This window comes from Pseudonaja textilis, chromosome Z (genome assembly GCF_049901715.1).
Source record: "Pseudonaja textilis isolate UNSWEBS1 chromosome Z, rPseTex1.2, whole genome shotgun sequence".
NCBI lineage: Eukaryota > Metazoa > Chordata > Lepidosauria > Squamata > Elapidae > Pseudonaja > Pseudonaja textilis.
In genome coordinates, this window is record NC_142008.1 from 41,010,019 (window position 1) to 41,029,754 (window position 19,736).

Below are 19,736 nucleotides of genomic sequence, written 5' to 3' on the forward strand. Positions count from 1 at the left end.
AGATTTACCAATAGACCTGAATTAATTTTCTGCAATTATTAATATTTTAAATCTCTACAAGTATATTTTAATCAGTACAGAAAACTCAAAAAATTGCCACATTGTGAAACACAATAGCCCCCATTGATATAAGCTGATCTTAAAAATGGAAAATGGGGGGCATTTTCAGTAATCTAATTTATAAAACCATAAACTGAAATAAAATACACCAGCATTGAGATTTAAAATATCTGCTGTTGATATCAATGATAAAAAATTGATAAACATCATAAAGTACCGTATCACTGACAATATGATGGGTATGCTTAAGGATCAGAACAGAGTCCATGATAGGTAACAGCACCGTTTCATTCTCTGACCCGCATTTTCTCTTTTTTCTGATACACTGTTCTTTCTTTTCCAGTCTACAAGGAACAGACATACAACATATCTGAATTTAACTAAACGCTCTATGGAATTGGAAGGCATCTTATATTACTCACTCAGTTGCCAAAAATTTAAACTACAGAATGTCACCCATTTCCCTAAACTGTGACAAGAAAGCTTCAGCCTATTTCTGGCAGTCACCCTTCAATAAAAAGATCTCCAAATTGGACCACTAAAAGTTGGTAGAAAAACAGCTGATGTGTAAAAACTACACAAAATTTTTTGCTAATTTGTCTTGGTAATCCTAAAAAATTCCCACAGAATCTTATGACTGTGGCAGTAAATAAATAAGTACAGTAAATAAATACATAAAATGTACGAAGTCTCTAAAATATGTTATTGAATTTCCCTAGTGAACTCAAGGTTCTTGAGTTTACTGAATATGGGAAAAGTGGCTGTAGCTGCAAGAGTTTTTTATAAAAAAAGAGCAACTTTTACCCAAGATCAGGGAAAGCAGGCAGGCAGATTGAGTTGCTCACAGAATCATTCAGAGATCTATCTATCTGCCATCGGCTATCTCAGTCTGTCACATAAAATTTACTTGCAAGCAAATTCACAAAATTAACTCACAACACACCATGTATGTAACTATTGAATTTTTATTAAAAAAAGAGCAACTTTTACCCAAAAACAGGCAAAGCAAGCAGGCAGATTGAGTTGCTCACAGAATCATTCAGTGATTATCTGCCATCGGCTATCTGAGTCTGTCACATAAAATTTGCTTGCCGTGAGTTTGCACTGAATAATAGAACCTTCGGTCCTAAGGGAGGTTCAGCTGTGCTTAAAAGCAGAGCCAAAGATCTAAAGACTAGCTAGAAAGTAAGAAATCCAACCATTTCCTGCTTCCTAGCTAATCTAAACCTCCCGGCACAGCAGAACAGCTGGGGGTCGGAAAAAGGAAAAATAGCAATTTAGCAGGCAAGTTTGCCAGGTAAGGAGTGAGTGGGCAGGGAGGGTTCCCGTGGGCCATGTGGGCTGCACAGCCTTGTGCTTCTGCGAAGCCTGGATTAATTGCTTTGGGGGGGATGCTCTGGGGGTGAGATTTCTCTGCAGCCCACCAAAATTTTCTCGAGGCCCACCAGTGTGCCACGGCCCACAGGTTGGCAACCACTGCTCTAGAGTATACCCAGCAACTACCTCATATCGAGTCAGGCCAGGTATACTTTATCAGCAGTGGAAGGAAGACACCAAAGATCATCTGGGCATAGCAGGGTGTAAGAAGTAAAGGGCAATGGGGATGGCTGGAACTTCATGCTGGGGTGCGGGGTGTATGGGCTGTAACACAGGGATTGAGATATTACTTTAGCAGCAATGCCAGTGACACTGGCACTGAAGTAGACGCCTGAAGGTTAAGACTGGTTAAGCTATTTAAGACTGTTGAAGGCCAAACTATTTCAGCCTCAGTGCTACAATTCCAAGGAATGCCATTGTGAAGGGTGAACAATAGGTCAGACATGGAGAGGGAAGTTGTTGAAGCACCCCTGTGACTGTAAGTTTGAGTAGGCCACCAAATGTCCAAGTTTTTATCACATGACTAGACAGCTGCTGCAACAGACATTAACTTCAGGGACTGGGTCTAAGTACCATTCATTCAGCATTGCCATTCAAATGGCAACTGATTGAATGGTTGTTAAGCAAGAATTGTCTGCGAGCTCTTTTTTATTGTAATTGTATAACAGTCATCAGAAAAATATTGTATAGATAAGTATAAGCTATTACTGGTATAATGAAAGTTAGAAATAATAAAACCCTGGGACTACCAATTAAATTCTACCTCATGTGAATGAGGGACCATTTTTGGAAATATACATAAGCCAAGATGTTTATTGTATCACATACAACGGTTTTTGAATAGATGTTGTTATAAAAGTAATTATCAATGCTTATATTTTCTGCATTTCCTGATTTCTTTAAAAGAAAAGTGAAAGCCTGTTAGATTTTGTTAACATATTAATGACTTTTTAAATACTTGTAAAATTTTAGAGAAATTGTTTAAGCATGTATGACAGCACCGTCCTGCTAAAAATAACAATGCTTTAGGGAAATCACAGTATACATCACTAACAGAGAATCTTGTATGAAAAGGGAAAGGAACAGTGCAAATGTAGCCATAAAATTGAATGCAAAGAAGAAAGGATCAGCCATTTGTTTAGTATTTCATTGCGAAGATTATTTAATTTTATTACCTTGATCCTACAAGCAAAAATGTTCAGGCACATATAGCTCTTTTTGATTATTGGCCAATGAACATATCCAAATATGGCTATCAAATTCTAATTTTTAATTTAATTAAATTAAGTCAAATAAAATTTGGAATTTGCTCTAGATTGAATAATACAGGGTTTCCAAGGAGAGAGAAGAATGATCTCCATACAACCTCCAAGTCTCAATATGAGTTTCTAAAATTTGTATCTGTCCCTCCCCATGAAAAGCTATGCAGAGCCACAGAGTTGTAGATACATACTCTAAAACTCAGCCAAACTGTATCAGAATTTTTTTAAACCTATTATAATATTGATTATAAAAACAATGCTTCAATTTTTCTTTTTCTCACCTGTGCCAGAAAAAATAAGTCCATGAATTGTTATTAATACCATTTATTCTCTCTTTTGGTTCAGATCATTGTGTAATATGCGAACTGATGAATTAACTACTGAGGGGCCCTTGGTGTTCTCTTGCTTATGTTTCATTACCAACATTAGTTGATAGTTTCTGAGAAATTCTTGATGTATGGCAGTGTTATCCTTTTTAGAGCTTGTGTTGGTTGTGCTGTATTGGCTTGTTTGGTTGCCAAACAAGTCAACAGTAAACCAAAGTACCTCTAAGATGACCCCAGGGGAAGCCACCAGAATATAAACAGAGCAAATCCCATTCCTTACTAGCATTAATGATGTTACTAGTTTGAGTAATGAAACATCTGCAAGAAAACAACCAAGCTCAGAGAGTACCAAGGACTCCGCTCTTTAACCTGAGCTACAAATATTCTCCTTTATTAATTAAATTACTAATATATCTTCTTTATTTTTTTACAAGATAATAGGTATAAGTAAAAACACAGTTATGAATACATGGATACATATAAGGAAAATAAAAAATATATAAAACGACAGGGACGGTAGGCACTTTGGTGCACTTATGCACGCTTATGCATACAGACCTCTTAGGAAAGGGGTGGGGTCAATAGTAGACAGTCTAAGGTTATAAAGTTTTGGGGGTTTGGGGAAAAAAACCACAAAGTCAGGTAGAGTATTCTAGACATTGACCAGTCTGTTGCTGAAGTTGTATTTCCTGCAATCAAGTTTGGTGCGATTAACCTTGTATCTATTGTTTGCTCTACTGTTATGGTTGAAGCTGAGGTATTCATTGACTGGTAGGATATTGCAATGTATGATTTTAAATACTATACTTAGATCAGACCAAAGGCGGTGTAGTCCTAGGTTTTCTAGATCTAGAATTTCGAGTCTGGTGGCATAAGGTATTCTGCAATGAGTAGTGGAATGGAGAACTCTTCTTGGGAAATATTTCTGGACTTTCTCAACTGTGTTAATATCAGATACGTAATGTGGGTTCCAGACTGATGAGCTGTATTCAAGTATTGGTCTAGCAAATGTTTTGTATGCTCTAGTATAGTAGTATTACCGGAGAAAAAGCTACATGAGATTAAGTTAACAACTCTTAACGCCTTTTTGGCTATGTAGTTACAGTGGGTTCTAGCACTTAGGTCATTTGAGATGAGTACTCTAAGATCCTTGACAGAGTTTGGATCATCAACAAGGTCTTGACTGTTCAGACTGTATTTTATTTTATTTTATTTCATTTTTCCAATATGTAGGACAGAGCATTTATTTGTTGAGATTTGAAGTTGCCATTTGTTTGACCATTCTGATACATAGTCAAGGTCTTTTTGAAAGGTAGCAGTATTGTCTGTGGTGTTGAATAGCTTTACATCATCAGTGAAGAGAACGCAGTTGCTCTTGATATGATCACAGAGGTCATTTATGTAGAGTATGAAAAGAGTTGGTCCGAGAACACTGCCTTGAGGGACACCACTGTTGACAGGTACAGAATTTGATAGGAAGCTCCCAATTTTGACCGTTTGTTGTCTGTTTGACAGGAATGCTTCTATCCAGTTATGCAGGTGTCCAGAGATACCGTAAGATTTTAGTTTTAAGAGTAGTTTGTCATGTGCCACTGAATCAAAGGCTTTACAGAAGTCTATGTAGATTGCCCCTATTGGTTTGCGCTGATTGAGTTGTGTAGTTCATGTTTTTGCAGTGTAAGAGTTGAAGATTACAGGATAGTTTTTTCCTAAAACAAAATTGTTTATTAGAGAGTAGGTTGTTTGTTTCTAAGTGGAGGATAATGGGTTGGTTAATAATTGATTCCATGACTTTACAGGTGACACAGCATAAAGAGATTAGTCTGTAATTTTCAACTAAGCTAGGGTTTCCCTTTTTGAAGAAGGGGATGATCGTGGCTTGTGACCATAGTTTTGGCAAGGAGCTGGTCCTGAAAGATTTTTCAAAAATTATGCTTAGAGGTTCTGCTATGGCAGTGGGTAGCTTTTTAAAGAAGTAGGCACATATTCCGTCTGGTCCAATAGATAGCAATGGTTTTAGATTGCGTAGTGCTTTTTCAACATTGTCTCCTGTAAAATCGATATGTATTAGATCATTGTAGTTGTCTGTGGTTCGACTAGGGAATACTGGGCATGATCCATTGCTGTTTACAAATACTGAGACAAAGAATGTGTTAAAGATGTTGGCTTTAATGGTGTCGCTGTTGCAGTCTTTACTTTCAGGGATGGGATGGACCTTGAGTCTTTTAGTTTGTTGTTTACAAAATTGTAGAAAGCGCGGGTGGAATTCGTGCATAGAAGGCTTTCTTCTTGTTTAATACGATAATTGATGCATTCAGTTTTTATCTGGTGGCATAAATTTTTGTATCTGCTTTTGAAGTTGGCAACTTGACCAGAGTTGACCAGATTTGTTTTTCTGCCAAAGTGATTTCTTTTTGGATTGAAGCTTCCTTATTGTTTTGGGAATTTTTTTTTTTTATTCTGGTTTTGGGAGTTGGTAATGGTACATATAGATTGATGACTCTTTTGATTTCAAGTAAAAATATGTTATAATGGTTTTCTACAGTATTGCATCTAGAATAGAAATTGCCAATCAAGGGATGAGAGATCGTTGTTTATAAGATCATAGTTGCCTTTTTTGAAGTTATAATTGGGATTCCGTCATGATGATTTTTGTGTGGACGTATGTTGAGACAAAAGTCAATCATGTTATGGTTGTGGTCTCTTATTGATATTTTTATACCAAAGTACTCTGAGGTAAGAAGGGGCAGAAAGATAGTTAGCTGTTATTAATAAAATATTTACCTAAATTATTTTATCTAGAAATATGCGGAAAATTTTGAGAAGAGTTATAACATACATACTACTATTTCCAATAATGACAAGATCTTTTTCAGTATGCTACACAGCTAATACTTGACTCATGATAGTAATTTAACCTGCTCTTTATGGTCAGATGCTTTTATGACCATGAAGTGAAGTTGTCACATTATTTACTACTCTCCGTCCCATTTCTTTCTGACAGAGTCATTAAAGTAGGTCATTAAACTGAGTTTGGGGTGCCTCAGGGGCTCCAGTGGAAGCCCTGGGAGGTGTAGTACAGGCCCCGTCCTGGGCCTCCCAAGGTCTCTGCTATCCCCTGAAGGCTATCTGTGCTTCGCTTCCTGCTTCTTGGGATGCCTGCTTCCAACCCCCTCTGGATCCCACACTCTGCTCCTTATCTACATCACTGATAGCACACTTACATTTCAAAGATCGCTGGAGCTCAGGTTACGGAACAAAGACATGCCTTCCAAATTGCTGGGCTGTGTGGCAGTTGTTTTAACATACTGTTCATTGCTAGTTAAGCATTGTACAGTATGGTACAAGATTCCACAATGATATATTTAAATGATATTGACAAACACTATACATAAGAGTTTGTTGGTTTGTCTCATGGAAAGAAAAAGCGATCATCTAAAGCCTTCAAGTTCTATTGTGCCAAGTTCACAATGCAGCTTTTTAAAAGTACTTATTATATGCTTTAGCAAATATTATAAAATCCAATAATGGAGCCAATATGATCAATGCCTCAGAAGACACTGGAAAACTTTTTAAAAAATAAATTTGGATGCAAATACAGCCGGTATTTAAAGTATGGTTAAGGCAGTTTCTAGCAGACTAGAAAAGGGCTAAAGTCAAAGGACAGCAAGCCCTGCGTGTTATTGATCAAATGTAACTACACTGACCCATTTAAACAGCTACTATTCTTCTATATTGTTAGTAGTAATCTATTTTGTGAAGCAGAAATAAAACCCCAAACCTGTAATATCTTCTTATCACAGTGTTAGGAAATGCAAGCTGTACTAGCTGTAGTTGGCCTTTAAATCATGGGGCCTGAGCTGATGCAATGAAAAGTGCCAAAATGTAGCCAATGAGAGTATCAAAAGCAAGACTCATTTCAAATGCCAGATATATTATGGTATTGGATTTTGCATTAATATTCTTAATAGGAGGATGAAGAAATGAAGATTAAAGTAATATCAAAGTAAACCCAGTTAAGTCTCCTTCCCCAACTTGGAACAAAGGACAAACTTCCAGACAGTGAGAACAGTAAGTCAATGGAACAGTTTGTCTCCTAGAGTTGTAGGTGCTCCTCGGTGGTTTTCAAGAAAAGATTGGTCAATTATTTGTCTAGGATGGAATAAGAACTTTTGCCTTGAGCAGAGGATTGGACTAGGCGATCTCCAAGTTCTCTCCCAGCCCTATGATTCTATGCTGATCTCCATGTACGTGGTATAGGTCATCTTTCCATGCTACCCTATTATAGAGAGATAGTAGGCAATTTTTGAAACATATCACATATTGTACTCCTACTATTCCATTTTTCTTCAACACTCAAGGTGTTGAATTAACAACAATTAATACAACATACAAACAAGCCTGAAAATGGTCCAAGCACTAGCTCTCTGCTATACAAAGTTAATGTGCAATAAATTACATCTTTAAAACCCTTTATTAATCTCAATCCAATATGTTATGCAAGTAGTTTACTATATTACTATTTCTGGAACAGTAAAAGGCCATTGTTTATTACCAGCTAAGCAGCTGAAATTTTAAATCAGGAATGAGCAGTCCATAATCAGCACAGCACCTACCCTCCAATCTTTTTTGTGGTTCACAAAGGCCTTAAAACTGCACAGCTGTAACCCCAAAGCAAACCAGGGACCAACTGATTTTAGCAGTGAACTTAAAATAGTGCAAGATAACTTAAAAGTCTTCCAGTTGAATGCAGCACCTGGACATATCCACAAATTGTGAAAGTACAAACCAGATTTACCATTAAAAAGCAATCTCTGCCACACATTACTGTCTATACACAGAGACTGCCTAATTCTAAATAACTAGAGATAATATTTTGCTGGCCAAATCTAGGCTGAATTCAAAGCAGTCTCAGATCAGAATTCAAAGGGAGGAAATGTGGAGAATTCCCACTGGATTCAACCTGCTAATAATAAATAATAATAATCACCCAAGACTAGGCAGGCACACCCCTAACTACCTCAATTCCAACTACAGCTGGCCTTAAAGGCAAGCTACTCAATGCAAGAAGCCTTGTGAATAAAATACCTGAATTTCTCCTCTTATTAAATACAGCTAAATTCAACATCATATTTGTCTGTGAAACATGGCTCAACGCATCTCTCCCTGACTCCATTACCACAGTAAGAGACTATCATGTTTACTGATCAGATTACAAAATTTGTAGAATTGCTATCTTCTATAAAAAGTCCCTACATCTAAAAAACATCCAAGTTACCCAGGAGCTTGCTCTTCCTGAAGCCATCATCTGTGAACTGTCCTTAAATATCACATTTCGATTCTTACTATGTTACAGAGCTCCTGATTATGACATTGAACATGTAAACAAGTTAAATTCAATACTAACATGGGCAACATCCTGCCCACACGCTGTTATCTTTCTTGGTGACTTCAATCTACCTCATATTAACTGGACCCTAAACGAATGTAAAACTGAACCCATACATGCAACCTTCTACAATGTTGTAACAAATCTGGGACTGGAACAACTAGTAACCAACAATACTAGACTTAACAACTACCTCGATCTCAGTTTCTGCAATAGTTTGAGTTCAATTTACGGAATACAAATTAATGAATCCCTTTCCAACAGTGACTACAACATGATTGACTTTTGTCTCAACATATGTCCACACAAAAATCATCATAACGATAGGATCCCCAATTATAACTTCAAACAAGGCAACTATGATCTTATACACAATGATCTCTCATCTCTTGATTGGCAATTTCTATTCACTGGATGCCAAACTGTTGAAGACCATTAGAACATATTTTTACTTGAAGTCAAAAGAATCATCAAACTATATGTACCAATAACAACTCCCAAAACCAGAAAAAAAAACAAATTACCCATAACAATAAGGAAGCTTCAATCCAAAAAGAAATCACTTTGGCGGAAAAACAAATCTGGTCATGTTGCCAACTTCAAAAGCCGATACAAAAATTTATGCCACCAGATAAAACTGAACGCATCAATTATCACATTAAACAAGAAGAAAACCTTCTACGCACCAATTCCACCCACGCTTTCTACAATTTTGTAAACAACAAACTAAAAGACTCAAGGTCCATCCCACCCTTAAAAGGACCTAATGGTAAAGACTGCAATGATGACACCATTAAAGCCAATCTTTTTAACATATTCTTTGGCTCAGTATTTATAAACAGCAATGGATCATGCCCAGTATTTCCTAGCCGAATCACAGACAACTACAATGATCTAATACAAATCAATTTTACAGGAGACAATGTTGAAAAAGCACTATGCAGTCTAAAACCATCTCTATCTATTGGTCCGGCCGGAATATATGCCTACTTCTTAAAAATGCTATCCACTGCCATAGCTGAACCTCTAAACATAATCTTTGAAAAATCTTTCAGGACCAGCTCCTTGCCAAAACTATGATCACAAGCCACGGTTATCGCCATCTTCAAAAAAGGAAACCCTAGCCTATTTGAAAATTACAGACCAATCTCTTTATGCTGCATCACCTGTAAAGTCATGGAATAAATTATTAACCAACCCATTATCCTCCACTTAGAAACAAACAACCTACTCTCTAATAAACAATTTGGTTTCAGAAAAACTATCCTGTAATCTGCAACTCTTACACTGCAAAAACATATGGACTACACAACTCGATCAGGGCAAACCAATAGACGCAATCTACATAGACTTCTGTAAAGCCTCTGATTCAGTGGTATACGACAAACTACTCCTAAAACTAAAATCTTATGGTATCTCTGAACACTTGCATAACTGGATAGAAGCATTTCCGTCAAACAGACAACAAATGGTCAAAATTGGGAGCGTCCTATCAAATTCTGTACCTGTCAACAGTAGTGTCCCCCAAGACAGTGTTCTAGGACCAACTCTCTTCATACTCTATATAAATGACCTCTGTGATCATATTAAGAGCAACTGCATTCTCTTCACTGATGAGGTAAAGCTATTCAACACCACTAACAATACTGCTACCCTTCAAAAAAATCTTGACTATGTATCAGAATGGTCAAACAAATGGCAATTTCAAATCTCAAGAAACAAATGCTCTTACATATTGGCAAAAGAAATCAGAAAATAAAATGCAAGCTGAATAGTCAAGACCTTGTTGATATTCCAAACTCTGTCAAGGATCTTGGAGTACTCATCTCAAATGACCTAAGTGCTAGAGCCCACTGTAACTACACAGCCAAAAAGGCGTTAAGAGTTGTTAACTTAATCTCACGTAGCTTTTTCTCTGGTAATACTACACTAATAACTAGAGCATACAAAACATTTGCTAGACCAATACTCGAATACAGCTCATCAGTCTGGAACCCACATTACGTATCTGATATTAACACAGTTGAGAAAGTCCAGAAATATTTCCCAAGAAGAGTTCTCCACTCCTCTACTCGTTGCAAAATACCTTATGCAACCAGACTTGAAATTCTAACCTAGAAAACCTAGAACTACACCGCCTTCAGTCTGATCTTAGTATATAAAATTATATACTGCAATGTCCTACCAGTCAATGAATACTTCAGCTTCAACCATAACAATACAAGAGCACACAATAGATACAAACTCAAGTTAAACCGCACCAAACTTGATTGCAGAATACGACTTCAGCAACAGAGTGGTCAATGTCTGGAATACTCTACCTGACTCTGTGGTTTCTTCCCCAAACCCCAAAAACTTTAACCTTAGACTTTCTACTATTGACCTCTTTCCTAAGAGGTCTGTAGGGGGCATGCATAAGCGCACCAACGTGCCTGCTGTCCCTGTTCTATTGTTTCTTTTTATTTTTCTTATATGTATCTATTTCATGTATTCATAACTATTTTTATACTTATACGTGTTATCTTTTAATCACTTGACAAAATAAAAAAAATACTTAAGGGAGGTTGACTCCTCTTTGTTCCTACAACCCATGAGTCTGACTGGAAATTGTATGTGATTTTACTTGGCTCTTCCCATATTTTGTCTTTTTTGCACTTATTTTTTTTCACTTCTAACATTGCCCTCTATTGTCCTGACATACTTATTACAAATCATGAATTGGCATAAAGTACTTTGAAATTAAAATTGAGATTTCAAATCATAGACATTACTTATACTTCTGCCCTCTTTATTCAGTGTATTTTGATTTAGGATTTTACTTCAAATGACAACAAGCTCATCCACTGATCTCAAACAGACCTCTGTCTTACTGTTTCAACCCAATCTACTTTACTTAGGTCATATACAAGAATGAGGAATAAAACATTATTGTATCTTAATTTCTGTATGTGAAATAATCTATAAAATGACTTGAATTTAAGCTCAAGCTAAATCTTTAAGTTTCCTATTTATGTGTAAGACATCTATTTTAATAAATCCCATTTTTGCTTCTGCCCATTTTGGGGGGGGGGGGGGAACAAACCTGAGTACAAATTATCTGTACAGCTGTAAACTGAAATGTTCTTGTCAGCAATTCATGCAAAATAATACAAAGAAAAAATATTAAAAAGGAATCAAGAGACTGCACATTTCCAAAGATCAGATACAGCTTTTTTTTTTCCTGGAGGAAAGAAATATCTTAGAAGGCAATGGAAAACTCTCATTAGCTTCTCATATGAACTGTATCTTTGATCATTATGCTGAAATTTGTGTCAAGCAACAAACTTCTCACCAGGTTCAAATTCATTTCAAATAACAGGGAGCCTTCACATATTAAAAAGATTAAGGCATTCCAATAGGAAAAGTTCCATAGATGTCACATATTTACAAATTAAAATATCAAAAGAAATTAATCTGAAAATTATGAATAAAGTATGAAGTCTAGAAATTAATCTTGAAAAAGTTAAGGGATGATGAAGGTAATAATGAAATAATAAAAATAAATCTGCTTCTGATACATTTTATCAGCTAAATTTGCAACCATTTTCTTATGTAAGAATAATAAAGAGTATTATCGTATGAATTAATTTGTTATCTCCCATCATTCTGTTTATTAAAATGCAAAACAAACTGACCTCTACTTGTAATCCGCATCTTAAAAAGAAAAAAGAAAGAGAAGGAAAGAATGGCACAATAAGTGGTCTCTTGTTAAGCTGCTGTTATGTGAAGTTTGGAACTGTTTCAGAATAATTTTTATTTTGGTACTGTATTGTATTTGTTTCAGAAAGCTGTGCTCAGAAACAGCATCTGTTTTTTCTCTGTAGCTTTACTTCTTTTTTTAACCAGCTGGGTTGACTGCCTTGATGAAGCTTTTCAAATGATCAATAGCTAAAATTAAAACATATTTGCAAGATTATTTTCATTGTTCTTCACCACATGTTCACTAAATAAAATGTTTCATTATTGTCTGACTTTTTGTTATCAAGCTGCACCCTTTACATTTCCTTTCAGTTTTGCTATCATCGATTTGTTGAGAGAGAAAGAGAGTTAGTAGCTTGACAGATAAGTATTAGATAGTAAGCAATTTTCAGAAACAAGTACCATGCACTATTTTACATGTTTGCTTATCATTTTGAAATTATATTTTTGTAAGCAATGTAATGTAAAAAATTGTATTTTTGTAGCATCATATTTCGGGGGCTTGTTAGTCAAATTATAATATGACAAACAATGGAAATGAAATAACATCATGGGATGAGACCACTTCCAATAAGAAACTGGTCTCATCCCTTAAGAAAAAGTGCAATGTCTTTAAATCTAGGGCATTTATTATCACAATTAGTATATTTCATAAACATTTTAAAAATTGTCTATAAAGAGATTGATGATCTTTTTTTCCTGCAACTGTTTTATTTAATTGTAATTCTAGATATAATTAAAATCGTTGGCCATCTGTTACATACAACTGTTGTTTTACATTTTTTTTATAAAGAAAATTCTAAAAGGCATATACAGATGGAATATCTAATCTCAATAACAAAAGGAAATGTTGCATATTTGGACGAAATTACAAAAGTCTGTTTTAAGCTTATCTGAAAATCTCCATGCGCTGAAATTTATTTTCTCCCTATAACAAGGGTTTAGTGAAGATGTTCTGGCTTGAGCACATACCTGAGCATGTAAGTAGAATAGAATAAAACCTGATACTGCCAATTTTTAAATAATTTTCTAGAACCTTGAAACTTTATTAATTCTATTAATTTCAAGACTAGATGTTTCTGATTATATCCAAAGACAATTACATGTACTATATCATTTCTTCTCCAAGCTAATACCAAATATGGATCCTATGATGTACCCTAACATGATGTGTGTTTTTGTTATTCATTCATTTTTTCAAAGATTGTGATATCCTAGAGAGACTCATTTCGGAATATCACACAGTATAAAATAAAACTGATAAAAATATGAAATATCCAATTTGCGTTTGTTTTTTATATACTGCCTGAAAAATATATCATGATGGTCATCTAAATATTGTGAGTAAATTAATATATTATTCTTGAAGGACACAATAATTTCTAATTGTATCTGTATTCACTTAGTTTAGGAAGTACTGTTGGAAGATGGATAATTCACACAGTTTTATTTAATCACATTGCAGTGTTAAAGTTCTTTGTTTGCATAGCTGATGTTAATTTCTTAAAATAGCATGCTTTGCAACTGAGAAATCAAAAAATGAAGACCCATGTAAGGCATGGGAAGAGATGGTAGCTTATTAAAAGGGAAAGAGTATAATTTAAAAATAAATTACACAGGACAATCTGTGAAATATCCAGCTACAAGAGAAAGCACTATATAAAAGGAAGTTAAATAGATAATTGAATATATTTTTTGCAGGAGGTTCAGCTGTACACAAGCTACTTTATCAGATCTCAAACACTTCAAAATGTTCTCCGCCTTCTTTTCAAATTATTCCCTTAGATAAATATGTAAGTGCAATTATGCATGTATTTGGAAGGGTTTTTTATGTGTGTGTTACAATAACCATTTATATGTTTATCCTAACTCTGCTCCTAGCATTTCTTAAGTCACAGAAGACTTGGATGTCCTATTAGACATATCTAAGTTTTGTGTGAGCTTATCAAAGTGATTTTTATTAACATGATTGTAGACTGGATTAGATTATCCTCAGATCCTTTATTGAATTATTATATTTTTTGCTTTTGTTTTCTTTGTTGGCTTTAACACAGTGAGCAATGGTCAAAATTGACTCCCAAAGCTTCCTAGGACTATCCAAGGGCTTGATGTTATTATTATACACAACAATCTGAAATTACAGTTGCCAATTTTTCAGTTGGTTTGGCTTTAATTCGCATCAAATTCTTCCCAAGAATCTAGAATGACATAATGTATTGGTGTAGTATATGTATGATTCAAAGCAGTGTGTCTTTTTGTAAATAGCAGTAATATAAATTTTGTGAATGTACAGATTTTCTAAAGTACTGTCCAAGACTTTTGGGTATGGCACTCAGTATGTTAATAATATTTGGGATCAACATTATCCATTTATATAAGTTACAGGCATTTGCAGACCCTCTGGTTTTTATACTAGAAGAACCACAAGAACAGGACCTAAGTTGATAAATATGATAGAAGAATATGGGGAAGAGGCAGGATTGAAAATAAATAAAGGAAAAACTAAGATCTTGGTAAAAAATATGACAGAGAAACAGAAAAGAGGGTTAATGGATAGATTAAGTATTCAGACCACAAAGAAAATGAAATACTTGGGGATTCAATTAACGGATAGACGTGGAGCCATTAAAGACGATACCTATTATAAACTGAAACAACAAATTAAGACAGATTTGGAAAAATTGAATAACCTGCAACTATTGTTAATAGGAAGAATTGCAACAATTAAAATGAATATATTACCAAAATTACTATATTTGTTCCAAACAATTCCAATAAAATTGGAGAAAAAATATTTTGATGATTTGAATAGAATAATATTGAAATATATATGGCAAGGGAAGAAAGCAAGAATTAACCTTAAAATGTTACAGGATGCAAGAATCAGAGAAGGATTTGGGTTACCTAATTTGGAAATATATTATCAAGCCACGATATTAACATGGATGAAAGAATTGACTGTATTAAGGAATACAAGATTGTTGACATTGGAGGATCATAATATGCAACTGGGCTGGCATGCTTTTTTATGGTATGGGAGAAGTAAGATAGTTACTTCCAAAGACATTATGTTAGAAACGTTTTATTGTTAACATGGGAGAAAATCAGACAACAACATTATTTGAACATTCCAGTCTGGTTATCGACAATGGAAGCACTTATATATCCAAATGTTTATAAAATGGGAACTAGTGTTAGATACAAGGATATTCTGAATGAAAAGTGTGAGTTCAAAACTAAGCAAGAATTGAATAAACAAGGGGTTGATATCCATTAGTATTCATATATGCAAATACAATCAAACTATGAAAAAGATGTTAAAGCTGAGGGTTTTTATAAGGAGTTGACAGAACTGAGTAAAATACTAACAGGAACAGAGGAAAGGTTCATTAAAAATTTACTGTTATTTATTAGGTGTCAAACTAGAAGAACAAGTAAAGGAGATGATGATAGAGTAGGCAAATTTTGCAGGGTATGCTATAGAATTAGATAAGGGGCAGAAGCTATGAGAAAGAAACTATAAATTAACAATATCGACAGCATGCAAAGAAAATTTGTATGTTTTATAGATCAGTGGTCGCCAACCGATGTGCTGCGGCCCATAGGTGGGCCGTGAGAAAATTTGGGTGGGCTGCAGAGAAATCTCACCACCAGAACACCCCCCACCCAAGGCAATTAATCCAGGATGTGCAGAAACACAAGGCTGCAACGTCCACATGGCCCGCGGGAACCCTCCCCGCCTAATCACTCCTTACCTGGTAAACTTGCTTGCTAAATTGCTATTTTTCCTTTTTCCAACAATCATCTCTTCTGCTGTGCCAGGAGATTTAGATTAGCTATGAAGCAGGAAATGATTGGATTTCTTGCTTTCTAGCTAGTCTTTAGATCTTCGGCTCTGCTTTTAAGTGTACAGCCGAACCTCCCTTAGGACTGAAGGTTTGCTTGTGAGCAAATTCAGTGCAGACTCACGGCAAGCAAATTTGAGGGACTGAGCTAGCTGATGGCAGATAGATAGATCACTGAATGATTCTGTGAGCAATTGAATCTGCCTGCTTTGCCTGATTTTGGGTAAAAGTTGCTCTTCTTTAATAAAAAAATCAATATTTACATACATGGTGTTGTGAGTTAATTCTGTGAGTTTTCTTGCAAACAAATTTTATGTGACAGACTGAGCTAGCCAATGGCAGATAGATAGATCACTGAATGATTCTGTGAGCAACTCAATCTGCCTGCCTGCTTTGCCTGATTTTGGGTAACAGTTAGTCTTTTTTAAAATAAAAAATTCAATATTTACATACATGGAGTGTTGTGAGTTAATTTTGTGAGGTTGCTTGCTAGCAAATTTTATGAGTTCGTTTGCAAGCAAATTTTATGTGAGACTGAGCTAGCTGATGGCAGATAGATTTCTGAATGAATCTGATTCTGTGAGCAACTAAATCTGTCTGCCTGCTTTGCCTGATTTTGGATAAAAGTTGCTCTTTTTTATAAAAAAAATTCAATATTTATATAAATATTTATAATATTTATATTATTTACATATTATACACCAAGCCACACCCACAAATTAGGCCACACCCACAGAACCAGTTAGTGGTCCCTGGAGTTTAAAATTATGAATTTGGTGGTCCCTAAGGTCCAAAAGGTTGGCGACCCCTGTTATAGATGGCCCTTTGCACTGGCAAGATTGGCAAAGATGTTTATAGACAAATCAACAAAATGTTGGAAGTGCCATCAGATACCTGGATCATACTAACATATGTGGTGGGCATGCACAAAGATACTAAAAGCTAAAAGATACTGGACAAAAGTACATACATGGTTGGAAAAAATGATAAAGCAACCTATAGATTTAAAACCTGAAATGTTCCAGGAAGTTATAGTAAAGAAAAAGTATATTTAATTATTCATGTATTAACTGCAGCTAGAATTGTATTTGCTCAGAATTGGAAAAGTGAAAAAATTTTGGTAGAGGAAAATGTGATTAAGAAAATATTAGAATGTGTAGAGATGAACAGATTAACATTGGTAATTAAAGAAAAAAAAAGAAACTGAATACTATATGGTATGGGATCTATTTTATCAATGGTTGGAAAGTAAAGAAATAAGTTAAAATTGAGTACATGAATATATACAGAAATAAATTAAGATTGTTATAAAGATAAAATATGTAAGCAACAATGGCTTATAAAGAAAATGTGACTACTGATTTTTTTGCAAGGAAACTATGTTAATTATAATTGTTACCACAATATATATCTACTCAGTCAACCCAATGACACACTGAAAGACGGTTGTTGTAAATATAAAATAAAAAACTTAATTAAAAAAAACCATTATTAGCTTATGCCATAAACTTTCAGCTTTGATTTTCAAATATTGATACTTCATGATGTTCACCAATTCTTTGTTTTCTATTTTATTAATTTCTGCTATTGCCACATCATTTATCCACATTTTCTTCTTTTCAATCACAGTTAAAATGAATATTGGCTTACCTAATGTTTCTTCTTGCTTGTGGCGAAGAGAGTCCAGAGAGAGATTGGGTAGGCTCCAGTCCTTGCTGATTGGAATGAGTCTGCCTAATTGAACTTAGCTCTGCCCTGCGCTGTTGGCCATGCCCCAGCTTTCAGCGAAGTACTTGACAGACTGAATGTGACTCTGTAGGTTCAATGAGAAAAACACATATCATCGCTCCTCCCAACCCACACCCGACCAGACAAATAAGGAACATTCAGGCAAGTCAATGTTCATTCTCCTCTCTCTGGCTGTGATAGTCCAGAGAGATTGGGACATACCAAAGCTGGACTGTCCCTGGGAGGGCTCAAGTCTGGTCCTGCTCATGCCAATGTCTATGCATGCTCTGCACACCCCTTCTGCCAAACACCGCATCAGCCGACACGAAGACATCCAAGCAATAATGTCTGATGAACAGAGAGGGTGACGACCACGTAGCCGCTCTACAGATTTCTTCTATAAGTGCCTATGTGGCCCAAGCTACTGTCATTGCTGAATGAGCAGTCATCCCTCGAAGCACCAGAAGGTCTACTTTAATAGGCTCTGGAGATGCAGGAAAGGATCCATCTGTCCACTGTCGACGGTGTGACTTTGGAACCCAAGGTGCCCGGTTGAAAAGATACAAAAAGTGCCTCTGTCCTATGAAGAGCCGGTGTGCTACTAATATAGATCTTTAAAGCTCTGCGAACATCCAGAGTATACCATGCCTATTCCAAGGCGTGAGTGGAATTAGGGCAAAAATTGGGCAAGATAAGCTCTTAAGCCCTATCGAACCAGGAATTGATTTTGAGCAGGAAAGAGGGATCTAACTTAAGAACAATCCTGTCTGGGTGGAGGATACAGAGATTTTCCCTAACAGATAGAGCAGCCATTTCAGAAATTCTCCTAGCCAACGTTATGGCCACTAGGAAAGCCACCTTAAGAGACAACATATGTAAACTAATGGATCTAAGAGGCTCAAAGGGAGCCTGTGTTAACACTTGGGAGTACCTAAAGGAGATCTCAAGTTGGGAACCTATGGACCACTGGAGGTCTGATGTTGGATGCTCCCTTTAGAAATCTGTGAATAGTCTGATTGAGGGACATGCACCCTTTTCTGTGAACATGAAGTACTGAAGAAAGGGCTGCCACTTGCCTATGAAGAGTGTTGGCCAAGAGCCCTCAGTCTAGGCCATCCTGCAGAAACTCTAAGATATTGGCTATTGAGGCAGTAGAAGTAGAATGCCAGCTTTGTCACACCATTGACAAAATGTCTTCTAGGTGGCCTCATAAATGCAATTAGTGGAAGGTTTCCTGGCCACTAAATCATGTGGATTACCCTTTTTGAAATGTTCTGCTGTCTCAGAGCACCCCATTCAATCACCATAGGGTCAGCTGAAACCACTGAGGCTCTGGGTGAACTAGGGGCCCCTGGTGCAATGGTATCTTGTCTGGACAAATCCTCCAAGGATTGGAGATGGAGAGATTCACCAGGTTCACGAACCAGGGAAGTCTGGGCCAATAAGGAGCGAGAAGTATGACCTCTGCCCTCTCTTCCAGTATCTTTCTGATGACTGCTGGCAGAAGCAGAAGAGGTGGGAAGGCATACAGGAGGCCCTGGGACTACCTGCTCCTGAGAGCATTGGTCCCTTCCACCCCCTGGGCCACAAACCTGGTGAAGAACCTGGGTAGTCTGGCATTGCTTGGAAAAGCAAATTGGTCCACTACCGGATGGCCGAACCTCTGTGTCAGTTCCTGAAATAGAAGAGAGTGAATACTCCACTCTGAATGGTCGATCCTGACCCTGCTAAGCCAGTCAGTTTGCACATTATCCACACCAGATATATGCTCAGCTCTAATGGACAAGAGATTTCTCTCTGCCCAGAGACCCAGGCAGCCCGCTTCCAACATTAAGGACCAGGATCTGGTTCTACCCTGCCTGTTAATGTGGGCCTTGGTGGCTACATTATCAGTCAAAATCAGTACATGAGACCCCTGTATCAAGGACTTAAATTGCTTGAGAGCTAATCTTATTGCTCTCAATTCCAACCAATTAATATTTCTTCTTTGTTCTATTGCCAACCATTGGCC

General features: G+C 36.3%; 1 protein-coding gene across 1 annotated transcript in view; it reads right to left on the reverse strand.

Annotated features, from left to right (window-relative positions):
• The window catches only part of RFTN1 (raftlin, lipid raft linker 1), a 189,670-nt gene that overhangs the window by 115,306 nt on the left and 54,628 nt on the right, over positions 1-19,736 (reverse strand).